At 46.4% G+C, this 20,353-nt stretch overlaps 1 long non-coding RNA gene across 2 annotated transcripts; it reads right to left on the reverse strand.

The window, feature by feature from the left end:
• Nucleotides 1-8,035: 8,035 nt before the first annotated feature.
• LOC144505553 (uncharacterized) lies at nucleotides 8,036-16,653 on the reverse strand. Of its 2 annotated transcripts, XR_013499821.1 has the most exons (5): nucleotides 16,576-16,633; nucleotides 15,361-15,495; nucleotides 14,391-14,504; nucleotides 9,728-9,847; nucleotides 8,036-8,735 (listed from the first exon to the last, which is right to left on the reverse strand). It is a non-coding gene; the product is annotated as an uncharacterized LOC144505553 (long non-coding RNA). The 2 variants fall into 2 exon arrangements; XR_013499822.1 differs by lacking the exon at nucleotides 15,361-15,495 and having other exon boundaries at nucleotides 16,576-16,653.
• Nucleotides 16,654-20,353: the final 3,700 nt, after the last annotated feature.

Raw genomic sequence — 20,353 nt, forward strand, 5'->3', positions numbered from 1 at the left:
TGGGCTACATTCACAACCCATTGTAGTTTCTTGTTTGGTCAGAGCAGGAGCCATACCAAGCTGTGGTGCATCCGGAAAGGATGCTTTCTATGGTGCAAACGTTGGTGAGTAGTAGTAGCCGACATGCCAAATTTGGCCACACAACCATTGGTATATAAGGAGTATAGTAAGTGGCCAAGGACACAGCCTTGCGGGGCACCGGTGTTGCGGATAATCATGGAGGAGGTGCCATAAGTATCTAGTTGGGGGCTGTAGAAGAGTCAGCCGTGTTGTGGGTCTTGTTTCACAGGCCCATATCAGTAAGAACTCTGCCACAGTCTAGCAAGGGGTTGAGGATGGTGTGGGATGGGGAGAGTTAGGAAGAGAGGCACGGTTGGTAGCTCCTTTAGCAGAGCAGGGACACAGCAGCCTCAGATGGGATTTGAAGATTTAAGCTCTGTTGAGTAACCTATGTTTAAATTCCTTGCAGAAACAAGTGATATTACTGATGCACATCATCAGCACGATCGCAGCCGTGATTGGCGGAGGGGCTTACTTTGTTTCCCTCTATCTGATGCCGCCCCTGGAAACCAATTTCTTCCTAGTGAGTATCTGTCCCATTGGGGGAAAAGGTGCAGCAGCTGGAATAGCAGGAGAGGCATTCCCTGAGGATGGAGGGACAGAGGGAGGATGGAGAAGACCGGGGGGAAGAAAAAGGAGAGAAGGATGGAAGATGGGGGAGTGGGGAAGGAAAGTGATGGAGAAAGAGGAGGCTGGATGGAAAGGGTGGAGAAAGAGTGGGGGATGGACAGAGCAGGGATGGAGGGAGAGGGAGAGGGGGATGGAGGGAGAGAGGTGCAGTGGAGAGAGTGGGGATGGAGTGGAGAGGAGGGTTGGAGGGAGGGGGTGGAGGAAGAGCAGAGGATGGATGGAGCAGGGGTGGAGGAAGAGAGGTGTAATGGAGTGGGGATGGAGTGGAGAAGAGGGATGGAGACAGTGGGGGATGGAGGGAGAGGGGGGAAGGAAGGGGGTAGGCGGAGAGAGTGGGTTGGATAAAGGGAGAGGGGGGATGGAGGGAGAGAGGGGGAGATGGAGGGAGAATTGAATATATAAGTAGCAAGGTTTACTGAAGCTGTACAGGGCCTTAGTGGGACCACATCTGGAATACTGTGCACGGGTTTGGCCTGATTAGAAAAAAGATACAATACTTTCGGAGCAGTTCCGAGAAAAGTCACTTTATTCATTCCTGGGAGGAGCGAGGGCTTTAGTTTATCAAGGAAGGTTGAGCAGGTTGGGCTGATACCCACTGGAGTTTAGAATACTGAGAGACATTCTTATTGAAACATCAGATACTGAGGGCACTTAATAGGGCAGAATCCACTGTGGGAGAGACTAGAACTCTGCTCAGTTTGAGAATGAGGGATCTCCCCTTTCTAAGACAGATGAGAGAGGGAGCGAGAGAGAGAGGAGAAGGAGAGGGAGGGGAGGGCGGTGCTCAGGACGGGGAGAGTGAGAGCTAGTGAAAGAGGTGAGAGTGGGCATTGGTCATTGGAGACAGTGATCAGGATATAGTGAGTGGGAGGGTGAGAGAGAGTCAGTGTTCAGGAAGAATTTCCGAGAGAGTATGCTGAGGAGAGAGAGGCTGAGAGAGATAGTTACTGCTCGGTAGGTTGAGAGAGTGTTTCAAACATAAGGAGTCCTCATCTGTGTCTGTCTCTGAGAGAGGCTTTATTGATCCAAACAGAAATGGTAGTCGACGGGACTTGCCTCATGGCAGTCACATTATTGTAGCCAGTTCTGTAATACACTCAGTAAGATTGAATTTTCAAATCGCAGACAGAGAGTGAGATATTTCTCAGGAGTGAGTGTGATGGGAGAGTGAGAGAAACAGTACTTGAGTGGGTAGGAGTGCTCGGGTATTGACAAATTTGCTGTTGAGGTGCGAAAGAATAAAGTGCTGAGCGGAGGTCCCAAACCAGGGTGGCTGAGGTGTCTGACTGTGTGTTTTACAGATAGGACCTTTGGTGCTGGTTTTCTTCCTCATGATGTTGTGCTTTCTGGAATTTATCATCGCCTCCTTGGTCTTGTTCCTTCACTGCACACTCATTGTACACGATTATCACGGTAAGATGGAGTCAGGAATATTGGAGGGACTGGATGTGACACAGTGTCACTGCCGCGTTGTTCTCTGCGTTAAAACCTCTCAGCACCGTGAGGAGCCCTTTTCCAATTGGGACTTGGAGGAGGAGAAATTTCTTCACTCAGGATTGTGAATATTTGAATTTCTCTACCCCAGAGAGCTGTACATCCTCAGTCATTGAGATTGTTCAAGACTGGGATTGAGGAATTTTTGGGACACATGGAATGAAGGGATATGGGAGTTAAGGCAGGAAGAGATCAGGAAAAACCTTATTAATTGGGGGAGCAGGCTCAAACAGTCTTCGCCTGCTTTGATTTCTTATGTAACCTCCAGTCTCCACACCTCTTCCTATCTCTGTAACCTCCTCCAGCCCCGACAAACCTCCCTATCTCTGTAACCTCCTCCAGCCCCGACAAACCTCCCTATCTCTGTAACCTCCTCCAGCCCCGACAAACCTCCCTATCTCTGTAACCTCCTCCAGCCCCGACAAACCTCCCTATCTTTGTAACCTCCTCCAGCCCCGACAAACCTCCCTATCTCTGTAACCTCCTCCAGCCCCTACAACTCTTCCTATCACTGTAACCTCCTCCAGCCCCTACAACTCTTCCTATCACTGTAACCTCCTCCAGCCCCGACAAACCTCGCTATCTCTGTACCCTCCTGCAACCCCTACAACTCTCCCTTTCCCTGTAACCTCCTCCAACCCCTACAGCCTGCCCTATTTCTGTAACTTCCTCCAGGCCCTACATCTTTTCCTATCTCTGTAACCTCCTCCAGCCGCCACACTTCTCCCTATCTCTGTAACCTCCTCCAGCCGCCACACTTCTCCCTATCTCTGTAACCTCCTCCAACCGCTACACCCCTACCTATCTCTGTCATCTCGTCCAGCTCCACTCCCCTCCCTAACTCTGTAACCTCCTCCAGCCCCCTACACCCCTCCCTATCTCTATAACCTCCTCCAGCCCCCTACACCCCTCCCTATCTCTATAACCTCCTCCAGCCCCTACAACCCTCCCTATCTCTATAACCTCCTCCAGCCTCCTACACACCTCCCTATCTCTATAACCTCCTCCAGCCCCTACAACTCTCCCTATCTCCGTATCTCTCTCCAGCCCCTACACCCCTCCCTATCTGTGTAACCTCCTGCAACCCCTACAACCCTTCCTATCTCTATAACCTCTTCCAGCCCCGAGACCCCTCCGTATCTCTGTAAACTGCTCCAGCCCCTACAAGCCTCCCTATTTCTGTAACCTCTTCCAGTCCCGACAACCCGCCCTATCTCGTAACCTCCTCCAACCCCGACACCCCTCCCTATCTCTGTAGCCTCCAGCCCTTACCACCCTCCTTATCTCTGTAACATAGTCCAGTCCCAATAACTTCCCTATCTCTAACCTCTTGCAACCCTAAACCCCTCCCTATCGCTGTAACCTCCACCAGCCCCGACAACCCTCCCTATGTCTATAACTTCCTGCAACCCCTACAACGCTTCCTATCCATATATCCCGCTCCAGCCCTGACACCCCTCCCTATCTCTGTAACCTTCTCCAGCCCCTACAAGTACCTCCTTATTTCTGTAACCTTCTCCAGCCCCTTCACCCCTCCCTATCTCTGTAACCTCCTCCAACCCCGACGCCTCTCCCTACCTCTGTAACCTTCTCCAACCCCTACAAGCCTCCCTATTTCTGTAACCTCCTCCAACCCCTACGCCTCTCCCTATCTCTGTAACCTTCTCCAGCCCCGACAAGCCTCCCTATTTCTGTAACCTCCTCCAGCCCTACACCCCTATCTCTGTAGCCTCCTCCAGCCCATACACCTCTCCCTCTCTCTGTAATCTCCTCCAGCCCCGACAACCCTCCCTATCTCTGTAACCTCTTGCAACCCTATACCCTTCTCAATCTTTGCAACCCTGCAACCCCAACAACCCTTCCTATCTCTATAACCTCCTCCAACCACTACAACCTTCCCTCTCTCTGTAACCTCCAGACCCTACTCACCACCCTATCGCTGTAACCTCCTCCACCCTACACCTGCCCATATCTCTGTAACCTACTCCATTCCCTACAATCCTCCCTACCTCTGTAACCTCTTGCAACCCTGCACCCTTCTCTATCTCTGTTATCTCCTTCAGCCCCTACAACCCTTCCTATCTCTATAACCTCCTCTGGCCCCGACACCCCTCCGTATTTCTGTAACCTTCTCCAGCTCCGACAAGCCTCCCTATTTCTGTAACCTCCTTCAGCCTCTACACCCCCCCCCATCTCTGTAGCCTCTGCCAGTCCCTACACCCATCCCTATCTCTGTAACCTCCTGCAACCTCTACAACTCTATCTCTGTAACATCCTCCAGCCCCCACACCCCTATCCCTGTGACCTCCTCCAGTCCCTACAACCCTCCTATCTCTGTAACCTCCTCCAGCCCCGATACCTCTCCCTATACCTGTAACCTCCGCCAGCCCCCACAACTCTCCCTATCTCTGTAGCCTTCTTCAGACCCTACAACCCTCCTTATCTCTGTATCCTCCTCCACCCCCTACATCCCTCCCTATCGCTGTAACTGCCTCCAGCCCCCACACTCCTGCCTGTGTAACCTCCTCCAGCCCCGACAGTCCTCCCTATCTCTGTACTTCCTACAGCCCTTCCTATCACTGTAACACCCTCCAGTCCCCACACCCTCCCTATCTCTAACCTCCTCCAGGCCCCACACCCTTCCCTATCTCTGTAACTTCCTTCAGCCCTTACAACCCTCTCTATCTCTGTAACCTCCTCCCTATCTATCTCTGTCAACTCCTCCAACCCCACACCCCTTCCTATCTCTGTAACCTCTTGCAACCCTATATGTTAACCTCCTCCAACCCCTACACCCCTCCCTATCTCTGTAACCTCCTATAACTCAAGACAGCCCTCTGTAGCCTACTCCAGCGCCTGCACCCCGCTCTATCTCTGTAACCTCTTGCAACCCTATCTGTTAACCTCCTCCAGCCCCTACACCTCTCGTTATCTCTGTAACCTTCTCCAGCCCCTGCACCCCTCTCTCTCTGTAACCTCCTGCAACCCTCCTATCTGTTAACCTCCTCAAACCACTCCACCCCTCCCTATCTCTATAACCTCCTCCAACCCCTACACCACTCCGTATCTCTGTAACCTCCTCCAGCCCCTACAACCCTCCCTATCTCTGTACTCTCTCCAGCCCCTACACCCCTCCCTAACTCTAAAACCTCCTACAATTCCTATAACCCTCCCTATCTCTGTAACCTCCTCCAGCTCCTACACCCCTATCTCTGTAACCTTCTCCAGTCCCTACAATCCTTCTTATTTCTGTAACCTCCTCCAACCCTCCTTATCGCTGTAACCTCCTACAACCCTCCCTATCTCTGTAACTTTCTCCAGCCCCTGCATCCCATCTCTGTAACCTCCTGCAACCCTCCCTATCTATGTTAACCTCCTCCAGCCCCTATACCCCTCCCTATCTCTGTAACCTCCTCCAGCCCTTACAATCCTCCCTACCTCTGTAGCCTCCTCCAGTCCCTACACCCCTCCCTATCTTTGTATCTCTCTCAGGCTTGCACAACTTCCAGATCTCTGCACTTTCCAGTTATAGCGTCCTGCACATTCCTGATTTTAATGGCAGTTGTGCCTTCAGATGCTTCCACTCCTAAGTTTCTCCAGTTTTCTTTCTCTTTCGGGTGTTCTTTAAAATCTACTTCTTGACCAAGCTTCTGGCCATGTCCTCATATTTCCTCAGGTGATTCAGGATGCAATTGTGTAAAGCATCTTGGAACATTTTTACCATGTTAAAGTTGCATGTTATGTTGAATGCTGAGCATTGTCCTATGGTTCACAGGTTCAACTGTGAACTTTGGATACTTGAAGCTGCGAATGCGACGAGGTTAGGCTGAAGGGAGAGGAGGTTTGGGTGAAATTGTGCTGTGTCCTTGTTACAATTTTTTTGTAAGCAATCTCCATCTTGATCCTTTTAGTTATGAGCTCCCATAAGCATCCGACAACTCACCATTGAAGTTGGGCATCGCTGAAAGAGCCAGGAAGGCCACCAGAGAGACTCAAGATAATTGGCACTCTGCTCCTCTACATACGGCCTTGCCCAAGTATCCAAGCTGGATGGGTGTCAGACGCCATGTGGAGAGATAGTGAAGAATACCACGATTGGGAACAAGTTGAATCCTTTTGCCTTTGTGCAGGAGTAATTCCTCCACTAAGGCCCTTGCTTGTACTTGGTTTGACCAAAGAGCCTTTTTTTCCTATCAAAAGGAGACAGCACTGTATGCAGCAGTGCAATACTGTATTTTCACCAGGAGGGACAGCCTCTGTAACCAAAACAATGTTAAATTTTACATCTAAATTAATAAATTTTATTCACAGAAGGGAAAGCACTGTCCATACTGATTTTTCAGTCTCAATTTGTGAGTAGCTTTCAGTTAGATTTACCCTTGTTATCGCCACTGTTGAGACCTATAGGAATGTCAGGGGGGTTGACAGAGTAGATGCTGAGAGGCTGTTTCTCCCCTTGTGGGAGAGTCTAGGACCCAGGGCAGAATCTCAGAGTAAGGGGGGGTCGCCAATTGAAGAGAGATGAGGAGGAATTTCTTCTCAGAGGGCAGTGACCCTGTGGAATTCTTTACCGCAGAGGGTTGTAGAGGCTGGGTCGTTAAGTATGTCCAAGACCGAGATACAGATGTTTAATCAGTGAAGGAATCGTGAGTTATGGAGATAAGGCGGGAAAGTGGGAGTTGAGGATCATCAGATCAGTCATGATCTCATTAGAAGGTGAAGCAGACTCCTGCTGCTGCTACATTTTGTGTATGTTTCACTGGTTGTGGTGGGGGCAGATAGGATGGGGCAACCAGGAGAAATGAGGCAGCACACAGATTGTGGACTGCTATGTACAGGATGAGCTAATTAGTGAAACTTACTGGACAAGGAGCCTGTTTGCTCTTTCATTCACTCCTGTTTGGTTTCCAGTTACAACAAAGAATTGTTCGATCATTCTGCATGCAAGTGCTGGCTCTTTCACTGGGCACACTTCTCGACCCTTTCACCTTATAAATAATGTTGCCACTATAAACATTTCCCCTTATTTATTCTATCGAAAACCCAGCGTGGTTTTTGAATGCCCCGATTAAATCTACCCCTTAACCTTCTCTCCTCTAAGAACAATCACATCTCCACTTTAAGTGAAGTAAGTCCCTTGTCTCACTCGAGGAAATGTTCACTACAAGGTTATGGTATCTATTCTGACCACTTCCTGGAGCATAAGACTTTGGTTCGAGGATAACAACCAAAAGATCTCATAAATTCCACCACAGAGAAGATCTTGAGAAATATTGAGGTGAGCTTTGGCAATATCTGCATGGGATAAGAGAGTCATTGCTCAGTTTCTAATCCTGATAAAAGACAATCTGAGATTTGTTAAACTAATCTGCAGTTATGTCAGAAAATTATCATTTATGTAGCAGTTATGTGGAGATTCAGAGGGGCCTCGGGTAGTTCGGGTCCATTACATAGGTCGTGACACAGTTTAGAAGGGGAATTGATCTCTGTATACATTCTTGGAAGTGTACCCCACCCCACCTCAAACCACTCTCCGACCCACTCCACACAACAACTAGATAGTTCAGGGTGTGGAGTCACAGTCTCAGAATAAGGGGTCAGCCATTTTGGATTGAGGTGAGTAAAATTTCTTCACTCAGAGGGTTGTGAATCTTCAGAAATCTACCCGATGTTCAGTCATTGAGTGTATTCAAGATGGAATTCTGATGACAGGTCAGCAACATGAAAGATTTACTGTGTCGCGTCATTGTATTTCCGGCATCTGCAGTTTTTCTGTTGTTGAGTTGGAAAGATCTTTGGGAATTAAGGGAAATGAAAGGGTATGAAAAAGTAGAGTCATCTTCAGTTGCAATCAGTTTCTGCATGCGTTGAATATTTATTTTTTGTCAACATTATGTAATTAGCATTGATAATTATTACAACAGTACACAGACGGGGGGCCGTAGATTAGCTGGACATTACTGTCACATTAAGGCCAGAGAAGAGGGGCAGGTGCTTTGAGGAGGTGCTCAGGAGCTTCCATTTCTCTGCACCAACATGATTTGCAGTCCAATTTACACAAGTTCCATGGAGGATGGTAAAATAGCCAGTAAGAAATTACTCCAAGGCTAGTTTTGAACTGACTGCGAGCAGGTAAGACTTTATCCCATGGCCAGAAGCGAGAACTTTGAGCTAATGATGAAGGTCGTGTGGTGGAGTGGGACACTTATGTGACATGATTTTCTCTGCCTTCTGGGGTTGGAGGAAGTGCTTCCTGATGGGCTGACTGACTTGAGTGCTGCCAGCCTCTGACCTGTGTCTCTAGTCCATTCATCAATCTCTACTCAAAACACACCACTGCTAATTTTGGACAGAAGGAGTTTCAGGTCTGCTGTAGTTTCACTGCCAACAACGAAGATCTTCCAGAGACAGACACTGCTGTCCAGACCCTGATCAAATCATCAAAGCGGTGTGGTGGTGGTAGCTGTTTTTTTGCATCAGGTTCCTGCCTGTCTCCTTGAACCACGAGAGTTAAACTGTACCTCCGTGTCTCAGTTCCATGGACTCTGCCTCTGTAAAAGAATTGAAAACACAAATGGCTGATGTAAACCTCCTGCCTTTTCTCCTTCATGTCATCTGATGGCTACCGAATGTAGCGATTGCTTTAAGACCAGTGTTTACACATGAGCCTCTACACTTTGGCACTGTCGGGTTTTATTGGAGACCAGGAACTGCAACACCTGTCCCTCCCACACAGCACAGGCTAATGGCAAGATCCAGAGTCTTGGTGAGGTGAACACTGCCCCATGTATGGAGAAGCACAAAGAAAGCACCTTTACTACCCAGAGATCATACCTAGGCAGAGATAGATGGTGGAGCGAGGGGAATGGGTGCTAAAGGCTGGGAGAGGTGCGGCTGCTGAGAGTAAGATGGAGAACAGGATGGGTAACAGGACATTGGTACAACCAGAGAGGGAAAGGGAAACTAGGATCCCAAGTTTGTTCAATCCCCATGTGCTGGGCACTGCCAGTCACTGTTGCAATCCCGCTGGGTGAATGATGAAATGGAGGTGGTAAAAGCCAAATACAGTGAAATGGTGAAGGTTTTGACCATAAATAGGGGTGAGTGAGTCCAAGTGTCAAGCTAAAAAATTGCTGGAAGCTCAGTGATGACCTGAGGGTACAGACTCGCTGGTTAACAGCAGGACATCTCAGGAGACTCAATGTCAAACAACAAGCTTCTTTCCTTTGCTCATTTCTGTCACCAGTTACAACAAAGGCCATTATGTGGCACAATGTGGAGGGGGGGCCATTCGACCCTCATAGATTTGCTGGCTCTTTCAAACACACTCTTTCACCAACTATCTTTAAAATATTCCCACCACTGGAAATGACTCCTTCTTACTGGATCCAAAACCCTTCGTGATTATGTAAGTTTTGATTAAATTTCCTCTTGAGCCTTCTTTGCTCTGAGGAGAACAATCACAGTTTGTGCAGATTCTCCACTTTGTGGATCAGTGCTCCATGGGCTTGGTGACCCATTCCTGAAGTGTGCTGCCACTTACCAATTCTTACCAATTTTCTGAGCGTAAGAGCTTGATGTGAAGATAGCAAATTAAAAGAGATATGACGAACTCCACCAGAGAGAAGATCATGAGGAATACTACATTGATCATTGGTGATGCCTGCGTGGAACAAGAGGAGGCACTGGTCAGCTTCTAACCACAATAGAGGGGAGCCTGAGATTTGGGGGAGAAAACCTCAGCAGGAATGTTCAGTACAACATACAACTCAAATCCATTATCAAGGACTTTATCTCGAATCCATTATAGAAACAAGAAGCAGGAGGAGGTCATTCGGCCCTTCCAGCCTGCTCCAACATTCATTATGATCATGACTGATCATCAAATTCAATATCCTGATCCCCCCTCCGCCCCCCCCGATATCCCTCGATCCCTTCAGCCCCAAGAACTATATCTAATTTCTTCTCAAAGTCATACAATGTTTTGGCCTCAACTACTTTTTGTGTCAAGGACTTGATCTCAAATCCATTATCAAGGACTTTATAGTGAAGCATTTTGAAAGCAGCGGCAGGATCAGACAGAGTCAGCATGGATTTATGAAGGGGAAATCATGCTTGACAAATCTGTTGGAATTCTTTGAAGATGTAACTAGTCGAGCTGACAAGGGGGAGTTAGTCGATGTGGGAAATTTGGACTTTCAGAAAGCATTTGACAAAGTCCCGCACAAGAGATTATCGTGCAAGATTAAAGCGCATAAGATTGGGGAATTATATCGAAATGGATAGATAACTGGTTGGCAGAGAGGAAACAGAGTAGGAATTAATGGGTGCTTTTCAAATTGGCAGGCAGTAACTAGTGGGGTGCCACAGAGATCGGTGCTGGGACCCCAGCTATTCACAATATATATTAATGATGTGGATGAGGGAACAAAATGCAACATCTCAAAATTTGCAGATAATACCAAGTTGGGTGGGAGGATGAACTGTGATGAGGATGTAGAGATCCTTCAGAATGATCTGGACTTGTCGGGTGAGTGGGCTAATCAGTGGCATAATGTAACAGTATAATTTGGATAAGTGTGAGGTTATTCACTTTGGAAGCAAAAACAAGATGACAGATTACTACCTGAATGGCTGTAAATTGGGAGAGGGGAGTGTGCAGAGGGACCTGGGTGTCCTTGTGCACCAGTCGCTGAAGGTAAGCATGCAGGTGCAGCAGGCGGTAAAGAAGGCAAATGGCATGTTGGCCTTCATTGCGAGAGGTTTCGAGTACAGGAGCAGGGATGTGTTGTTGCGATTATACAGGGCCTTGGTGAGGCCACACCGAGAGTATTGTGTGCAGTTTTGGTCTCCTTTCTGAGGAAGGATGTTCTTGCACTCGAGGGAGTGCAGCGAAGGTTTACCAGGCTGATTCCAGGGATGGCTAGACTAGACAGGGTAGATGCAGGGAGGATATTCCCGATGTGGGGGAGTCCAGAATCGGGGTGACAGTCTGAGGATTCAGGGTAGACCAGTTAGGAATGAGGTGAGGAGATATTTCTTATCCCAAAGAGTGGTGAGCCTGTAGAATTCATTACCACAGCAAGTAGTTGATGCCAAAACATTGAATGAATTGAAGAGACGGCTAGATATAGCACTTGGGGCGAATGGGATCAAAGGTTATGGGGAGAAAGCAAGATTAGGCTATTGAGTTGGACAATCAGCCATGATCTAAATGAATGGCGGAGCAGGCTCGAAGGGCCAAATGGCCTCCTCCTGCTCCTATCTTCCATGTTTCTATGTAGCATCATCCACCGCAATCACTTCAATGCTTGAAGCAACTTTAGTACTTTGACTAACACTGAGTAAAGGCTTTAAGGAAATGAAAATCATTCCAACATTTGCAAACCGATACAGCAAGTGATCACCATTAATCTATAAACACACACCGACACGCATGTGATCATAGAACCATAGAGAAGTTACAGCACTGAAGGAGGCCATGCAGCCCATCTTGTCCATGCCAGCCCGAGGACACCCAAGTTCCCTATCTAATCCTTCAGCCGTCCATAGCTTTGTAGCTTACAGCATTTAAGATGCAGAACCAGGTACTTTTTAAAAGAGTTTATTGTCTCTGCCTCCACCACCAACTCAGGCCACAAATTCCACCCACCACCCTCTGCGTAAAAAAAGTTCTTCCTCATGTCCCTTCTACACCTACTGCCACTTATCCTGAATCTGTGTTCCCTGGTTCTTGAAGTTGCCACCAAGGGAAACAATTTTATCCTGTCCACTCTATTTTCTCCCCTCTCTATCATTCCTCAGCCTTCCTTGTTCCAAGGGAAATAACCCCAACCTCTCCAATCTCTCCTCGTAGCTACACTTTTCCAGCCCGGGCAACATTCTTGTAAACCTCCTCTGCACTCTCTCCAGAGCAATTACATCCTTCCTGTAATGTGGTGACCAGAACTACACACAATACTCCAGTTGTGGCCTCACCTGTGTTTTATACAGTTCCAACATTATATCCTTTTATATTCTATACCTCTGCCAATGAAGGAGAGCATTCCATATGCTTTCTTTACAACCTTGTCTACTTGAGCTACTGCCTTTAGGGATCTGTGCACTTATACACCAAGATCTCTCACTTCATACACTTCCATTTATTGTGTATTCCCTATAACCATTTGACCTCCCTAAATACATTACCTCATATATCTCTATGTTAAGTTAATCTGCCACTTTACCGCCCACTCCACCAACCCATCGATATTGTTTTGTAGATTATAGCAATATTTACAACCCGCTATCCACTACTTGGCCGCTCTTGTGTCGTTTGCAAATTTTACAATTGTGCCCCCACGTTCATGTCCAAATCATTAACATATAACACAAACAGCACGGGTCCCAACACCAAACCTTGCAGAACACCACTTGAACCAACTTTCCATTCGCAAGGGCATCCATCCACCATTACCCTTTACTTCCTGTGACTAAGCCAACTTTGGATCCAATTCGCCACATTACCCTGTATCCCATTGGTTTTTACTTTACTGACCAGTCTGCTACATGGGACCTTGTCAAACACCTTACTAAAATCCATGTGCACAATATCCACTGCACTACCTTCATCAACCCTTCTTGTCACTTCTCCAAACAGTTCAATCAAGTTTGTGAGGCAAGACCTTCCTTTAACAAATCCATGCTGACCATCCCTGACTACTCCATGCCTTTCTATCTCTCAGGATAGATTCAACTAATCTGCCCACCAACAGTGTAAGAATAACTGGCCTATAATTGTTTGGCATTTCCTTCAATTCCTTTTTTAGTCAGTGGAACTACATTTGCATTGTAGGGCAGCATGGTAGCACTGCTGCCTCACAGTGCCAGGGGTCGATTCCCACTTGGGTCACTGTTTGTGAGGAGTTGCACATTCCCCCCATGTCTGAGTGGGTTTCCTCCCACACTCCAAAGATGTGCGGGTTAGGTGGATTGGCCATGATAAATTGTCCATTAGATTAAGGGGGATTAGCAGGGTAAATATGTGAGGTTACAGGGATAGGGCCTGGGTGGGATCTTTGTCAATACAGGCTCAATGGGCTGAATGGCCTCCTTCTGCACTGTAAGGGTTTTATGATTTCTCCAGTATCTCCCCTGCATCTAGTGAGGATTAGAAAATCATCTTCAGAGCATCTGCTATCTTTTCCCTGATCTCTATCAGCAGCCTCGGTAACGGTCCATCAGGTCCTGGAGACTTATCAACTTTCACAGATTCAAACCTTTCGAGTACTTCCTCTCTCTTTATGATTAATCCATCCAATAGCTCAGTGTTCCTCCTGGATGACTAAATCTGCACCATCCCTTTCCTTTGTTAACACAATGATAATATATTCATTTAAAACCCTCCCACAGCATCTGCATCTACACACAAGTTCCCTTTGTCATCTGATATGTCCCACTTTTTCTTTAACTAACCTTTTACCATTAATAAAATTGGTAAAACATTGAGTTTTCTTTAACTTTACTTGCTAATCTTTTTTCATGCCCTCTCTTTGATTTCCTTATTTACTCCATCCCTGCACTTTATATATTTATTTAGGTTATCTGCAGTGCTTAGTTTTTTGCACCGACTGTATGCTTTCTTTTTCAGTTTGATCTTCCCCTGTATCCCTCTAGACAACGGGGGCGGTCTCGATTTGGCACCACTCTTATTTTTGGAGGGGACATGTCTATTTTGTACACATGTACTTTAGGATCACGTCTTTTAGTGCTTTCCACAGATTTATCCCCTACCAGTGCTGTCCAGTCCATCTCAGACAAGTCTCTTCTCACTCCTCCAAAATTTGCTTTCCCCAGTTCAAAACATTTACTCCAGCTTTATCTCTGTCCTTTTCCATGGCAATGTTAAATCTAACTGAATTGTGATCACTATCCTTGATACGTTCCCAACTGTCACTTCGCCCATTACTTCCCCAAGAGTAGATCTAGAATTACATCGCCTCTCATTGGGTTTGTCACTAATTGGTTGAAAGAAATTTCCTGGAGACACTGCATGAATTATTTTGCCTCAGTGCCCCTGATATTGCTACAATCCCAGTTGATATTGGCATAGCTAAAGTCTCATATTATTATTGCCCTCGTGTTAATACAGACAGAAATTTGCCTACACATTTGTTCTTCCACCTTCTCACCACTGATAGTCTGATACTGAATCCAGGAAAGCTTACCACAAAAAAGTTGAATGGAGTTGTTGGCAAGTAAAAGAGTGAAAGGTTAAATATCACACAGCCTGCTGCTGAGAAGTGCCCAGTGATTATGTGCATGATGAGTATGATCCATCTCTGCGAACAGAACAAAAAGCAACACAGAGTGAACAGGAGGCCAACATTTTACAATCCAATGCAAGCAAAACACTGCAGATGCTGGAGTCCATATCACTGTTCTGTGGACTCGAAACATTAACTGTGTTTCTCTCAGATGCTACCAGGCCTGCTGAAGGTATCCAGCATTCTCTGGTTTTTGTTTTACAATCCATCCTGGAGGATCATTCAGCATCATTCAGGATTTCCAAGCCCAATATTATAAATAGCTTTCTGCCCTCTTCTTTCTGGGACTCAATTTCCAAGCAAATTCAAAAGGCTCGAGAGATTGCACTGTCACAGCATTCACCTGCCCCTCCACCAGCATCGGGATTGTCACCTTGGTGGGATTCACATTCTACAATAGGCTCAAGGTTACAATCTAGTCAGCACAACACTGGAATGGGTCCACAGCCAGTGGAGGAAGTGCCAGCCGAGGTCTCTGACACTTGCAGGACTAATGGAGGGCAAGGTCTTGCTCAGCCACAAACAAATGACAAGTCTCCGAACCCAAAGGGATCTTTTGGAGATGTATGCCAGGAATTTTATGGTGGCGGGGTTTCCCTTCCCACCACCCAAAGGGTCATCAGAACACAATCATCACTCATCAGTGACTATTTCCTACAACAGACAGTCAGTGACATTACCATTGCTGAATCCCCACTATAACACCCTGGGGGTCATCACTGAACAGAAACTCAACTGAACTCGCCACATAAACACAGTGGCTACAAAAGCAGGTCAGAGGTTAGGAATACTGCAGGCATTAGCTCACTTCCCTACTCACCAAAGCATGTCCACCATCGACAAGGAGTGTAATGGAATGCTCCCCACTTGCCTGGATGAGTGCGGCTCCAACAACACTCAGGAACATCCAGGACAAAGCAGCCCCGCTCGATCGACACGCTGTCCATCCAATACCTTCAACAATCAACCCATCCACTACCAATAAAGTGGCAGCCGTGTGTACCATCTACAAACTGCACTGCAGCAACTCACCAAGGCTCCATAGACAGCACATTCCAAACCCACAACTGCTACCATCTAGGACAAGGGCAGCAAGTGCACAAGAATACCACATCGAAGTTCCCCTCCAAGAGACACCATCCTGGCTTGCAAATATATCGGCTGTTCCTTCACTGTCTCTTGGTCAAAATCCTGGAACGCCCTTCCCAACACTGCATCTGCACCACTGGGATCACAGCAGTTGAAGGTGGCTCACCTCCATTTCATGGGCAATTAGGGATGGGCAATAAAACTGCTGGCTGAGCTTTTTGGGGGTGACAGGGTGTTCTTCTACTGTTCCTCCCTGTGGACACCTCTATGTTTTTGCCTGAAAGAGCTCTGTGCCAGGTGAGGCCTGTTTTGAGAGCAAGTGGCAGAGTATTATGAGTGCATCCTCGTGATCGCATATTTGATATTGCTTCCAAGCAGAGGTTGCGAGTCATGGATGAAATTACAATGCTATTTACAGGTGTCTGAGGAGTCTGGTGCAGGTTTTAATCAGCACATTTAGTGTACCCTTCAAAACATGCCGAGGACATCTATCTTCCTTCCTAGGACAGCCTCCCACCCTTCCTGACAGATCCTACCTCCACTGTCCTGCTTCCAGTCCCTCCTTCCCCACTGTCCATTGTCAAGCTTCAGTCGACTTTCTTTGCTGGCTTGTTTGCCATGTTCAGCCCGAGCATAGTGTTTGCTACCAGCACCCAACTCTAAGTGAAATTATGAGTTGTCCCCAAGAAAGCAAAAGCAGTAAGGCCTGGAAGAAGTGAAGCTCGTTAGGTCAACACCACTCATATACTTTTGGAAAAGCAAACATGCTCAATTTGCACTGGGGGAATTATTTGGAGGCAAAGTTTAATTGCAAAATTGTGGTCTTTTAGCAGGCGTCTGAGATATTATCCGCCTTGAAAACGCTGGAAACAGATTCCTACAGTTCACCCCGATATCAGGAAAGGTTTGGTTTCCTGGTAAATTAACTCCTCCCAACCCACACACTTCCCGCTGCTGGCAGGACCAGATGATTCCTGTTACTAAATCAAATACTTACACTGACAGTCGTTTTGGAATATATTAAATGGATTGTTAAGGATCCCGATACCAGGTACTGAAAAAGAGACAAATGTAGCTGTTAACTGACATGTCTGTGCTCCCAAAAGCAGTTCCAGTATCTTGTGTCACACATATTGATGTCTCAATGCGTGATGTTGATCACATCTAGACTGAGAAATTCACCACGAGTTGCTGTTGTAACCAAGTAAAATAATCCAGAAAAATACTGATCTAATCCAGTGAGAGACACCATAGAGATACTGATCTAATCCAGAGAGACCATAGAGAGATACTGATCTATTCCAGAGAGACACCATAGAGAGATACTGATCTAATCCAGAGAGACCATAGGGTGATACTGATCTATTCCAGAGAGACACCATAGAGAGATACTGATCTATTCCAGAGAGAGAGACACCATAGAGAGATACTGATCTATTCCAGAGAGAGAGACACCATAGAGATACTGATCTAATCCAGAGAGACCATAGAGAGATACTGATCTATTCCAGAGAGACACCATAGAGAGATACTGATCTATTCCAGAGAGACACCATAGAGAGATACTGATCTAATCCAGAGAGACCATAGGGTGATACTGATCTATTCCAGAGAGACACCATAGAGAGATACTGATCTATTCCAGAGAGAGAGACACCATAGATACTGATCTATTCCAGAGAGAGAGACACCATAGAGAGATACTGATCTATTCCAGAGAGAGAGACACCATAGAGATACTGATCTAATCCAGAGAGACCATAGAGAGATACTGATCTAATCCAGAGAGACCATAGAGAGATACTGATCTATTCTAGAGAGACACCATAGAGAGATACTGATCTAATCCAGAGAGAGACCATAGAGAGATACTGATCTAATCCAGAGACACCATAGAGAGATACTGATCTATTCTAGAGAGACACCATAGAGAGATACTGATCTATTCTAGAGAGACACCATAGAGAGATACTGATCTAATCCAGAGAGACCATAGAGAGATACTGATCTAATCCAGAGACACCATAGAGAGATACTGATCTAATCCAGAGAGATACTGATCTATTCCAGAGAGAGAAACACCATAGAGAGATACTGATCTAATCCAGAGAGAGAGAGAGACACCATAGAGAGATACTGATCTAATCCAGAGAGAGAGAAAGACACCATAGAGAGATACTGATCTAATCCGGAGAGAGAGAGAGAGACACCATAGAGAGATACTGATCTAATCCGGAGAGAGAGAGAGAGACACCATAGAGAGATACTGATCTAATCCAGAGAGAGAGAGAGAGAGAGAGACACCATAGAGAGATACCGATCTAATCCAGAGAGAGAGACACCATAGAGAGATACTGATCTAATCCAGAGAGAGAGAGAGAGACACCATAGAGAGATACTGATCTAATCCAGAGAGAGAGAGAGACACCATAGAGAGATACTGATCTAATCCAGAGAGACACCATAGAGAGATACTGATCTAATCCAGAGAGAGACACCATAGAGAGATACTGATCTAATCCAGAGAGAGAGACACCATAGAGAGATACTGATCTAATCCAGAGAGAGACCATAGAGAGATACTGATCTAATCCAGAGAGAGAGACACCATAGAGAGATACTGATCTAATCCAGAGAGAGACCATAGAGAGATACTGATCTAATCCAGAGAGACCATAGAGAGATACTGATCTAATCCAGAGAGAGACCATAGAGAGATACTGATCTAATCCAGAGAGAGAGACACCATAGAGAGATACTGATCTAATCCAGAGAGAGACCATAGAGAGATACTGATCTAATCCAGAGAGACCATAGAGAGATACTGATCTAATCCAGAGAGAGAGAGACACCATAGAGAGATACCGATCTAATCCGGAGAGAGAGAGAGAGAGACACCATAGAGAGATACTGATCTAATCCAGAGAGAGAGAGAGAGAGAGACACCATAGAGAGATACCGATCTAATCCAGAGAGAGAGACACCATAGAGAGATACTGATCTAATCCAGAGAGACCATAGAGAGATACTGATCTAATCCAGAGAGACCATAGAGAGATACTGATCTAATCCAGAGAGACCATAGAGAGATACTGATCTAATCCAGAGAGACCATAGAGAGATACTGATCTAATCCAGAGAGAGAGAGAGAGAGAGACACCATAGAGAGATACCGATCTAATCCGGAGAGAGAGAGAGAGACACCATAGAGAGATACTGATCTAATCCAGAGAGAGAGAGAGAGAGAGACACCATAGAGAGATACCGATCTAATCCAGAGAGAGAGACACCATAGAGAGATACTGATCTAATCCAGAGAGACCATAGAGAGATACTGATCTAATCCAGAGAGAGAGAGAGAGACACCATAGAGAGATACTGATCTAATCCAGAGAGACACCATAGAGAGATACTGATCTAATCCAGAGAGAGACACCATAGAGAGATACTGATCTAATCCAGAGAGAGACCACAGAGAGATACTAGAACATAGAACAGTACAGCACAGTACAGGCCCTTCAGCCTTCGATGTTGTGCCGAGCTTTGTCCGAAACCAAGGTCAAGCTATCCCACTCCCTATCATTCATGGTGTGCTCCATGTGCCTATCCAATAACCGCTTGAAAGTTCCTAAAGTGTCCGACTCCACTATCACAGCAGGCAGACCATTCCACACGCCAACCACTCTCTGAGTAAAGAACCTACCTCGGACATCCCTCCTATATCTCCCACCATGAACCTTATAGTTATGCCCCCTAGTAACAGCTACATTCACCCGAGGAAATAGTCTCTGAACGTCCACTCTATCTTTCCCCCTTATCATCTTATAAACCTCTATTAAGTCCCCTCTCATCCTCCTCCGCTCTAAAGAGAAAAGCCCTAGCTCCCTCAACCTTTCCTCATAAGACCCACCCTCCAAACCAGGCAGCATCCTGGTAAATCTCCTCTGCACTCTCTCCAATGCTTCCACATCCTTCTTATAGTGAGGTGACCAGAACTGCACACAATATTCCAAATGTGGTCTCACCAAGGTCCTGTACAGTTGCAGCATAACCCCATGACTCTTAAACTCAAACCCCGTTAATAAACGCTAACACACGATAGGCCTTCTTCACGGCTCTATCCACTTGAGTGGCAACCTTCAGAGATCTGTGGATATGAACCCCAAGATCTCTCTGTTCCTCCACATTCCTCAGAACCCTGCCGTTGACCCTGTAATCCGCATCCAAATTTATCCTACCAAAATGAATCACCTCGCACTTATCAGGGTTAAACTCCATCTGCCATTTTTCAGCCCAGCTTTGCATCCTATCTATGTCTCTTTGCAGCCGACAACAGCCCTCCACCTCATCCACTACTCCACCAATCTTGGTGTCATCAGCAAATTTACTGACCCACCCTTCAGCCCCCTCCTCCAAGTCATTAATAAAAATCACAAATAGCAGAGGACCCAGCCCTGATCCCTGTGGTACACCGCTGGTAACTGGTCTCCAGTCTGAAAATTTTCCATCCGCCACCACCCTCTGTCTCCTATGAGATAGCCAGTTATTTATTCAATCGACCAAATTTCCCTCTATCCCACACCTCCTTACTTTCATCATGAGCCTACCATGGGGGACCTTATCAAACACCTTACTAAAATCCATGTATACAACATCAACTGCTCTACCTTCATCTACACACTTAGTTACCTCCTCAAAGAATTCAATCAAATTTGTGAGGCAAGACTTACCCTTCACGAATCCGTGCTGACTATCACGGATTAAGCTGCATCGTT

The sequence above is a fragment of the Mustelus asterias genome, chromosome 16 (genome assembly GCF_964213995.1).
Source record: "Mustelus asterias chromosome 16, sMusAst1.hap1.1, whole genome shotgun sequence".
Taxonomy (NCBI): domain Eukaryota; kingdom Metazoa; phylum Chordata; class Chondrichthyes; order Carcharhiniformes; family Triakidae; genus Mustelus; species Mustelus asterias.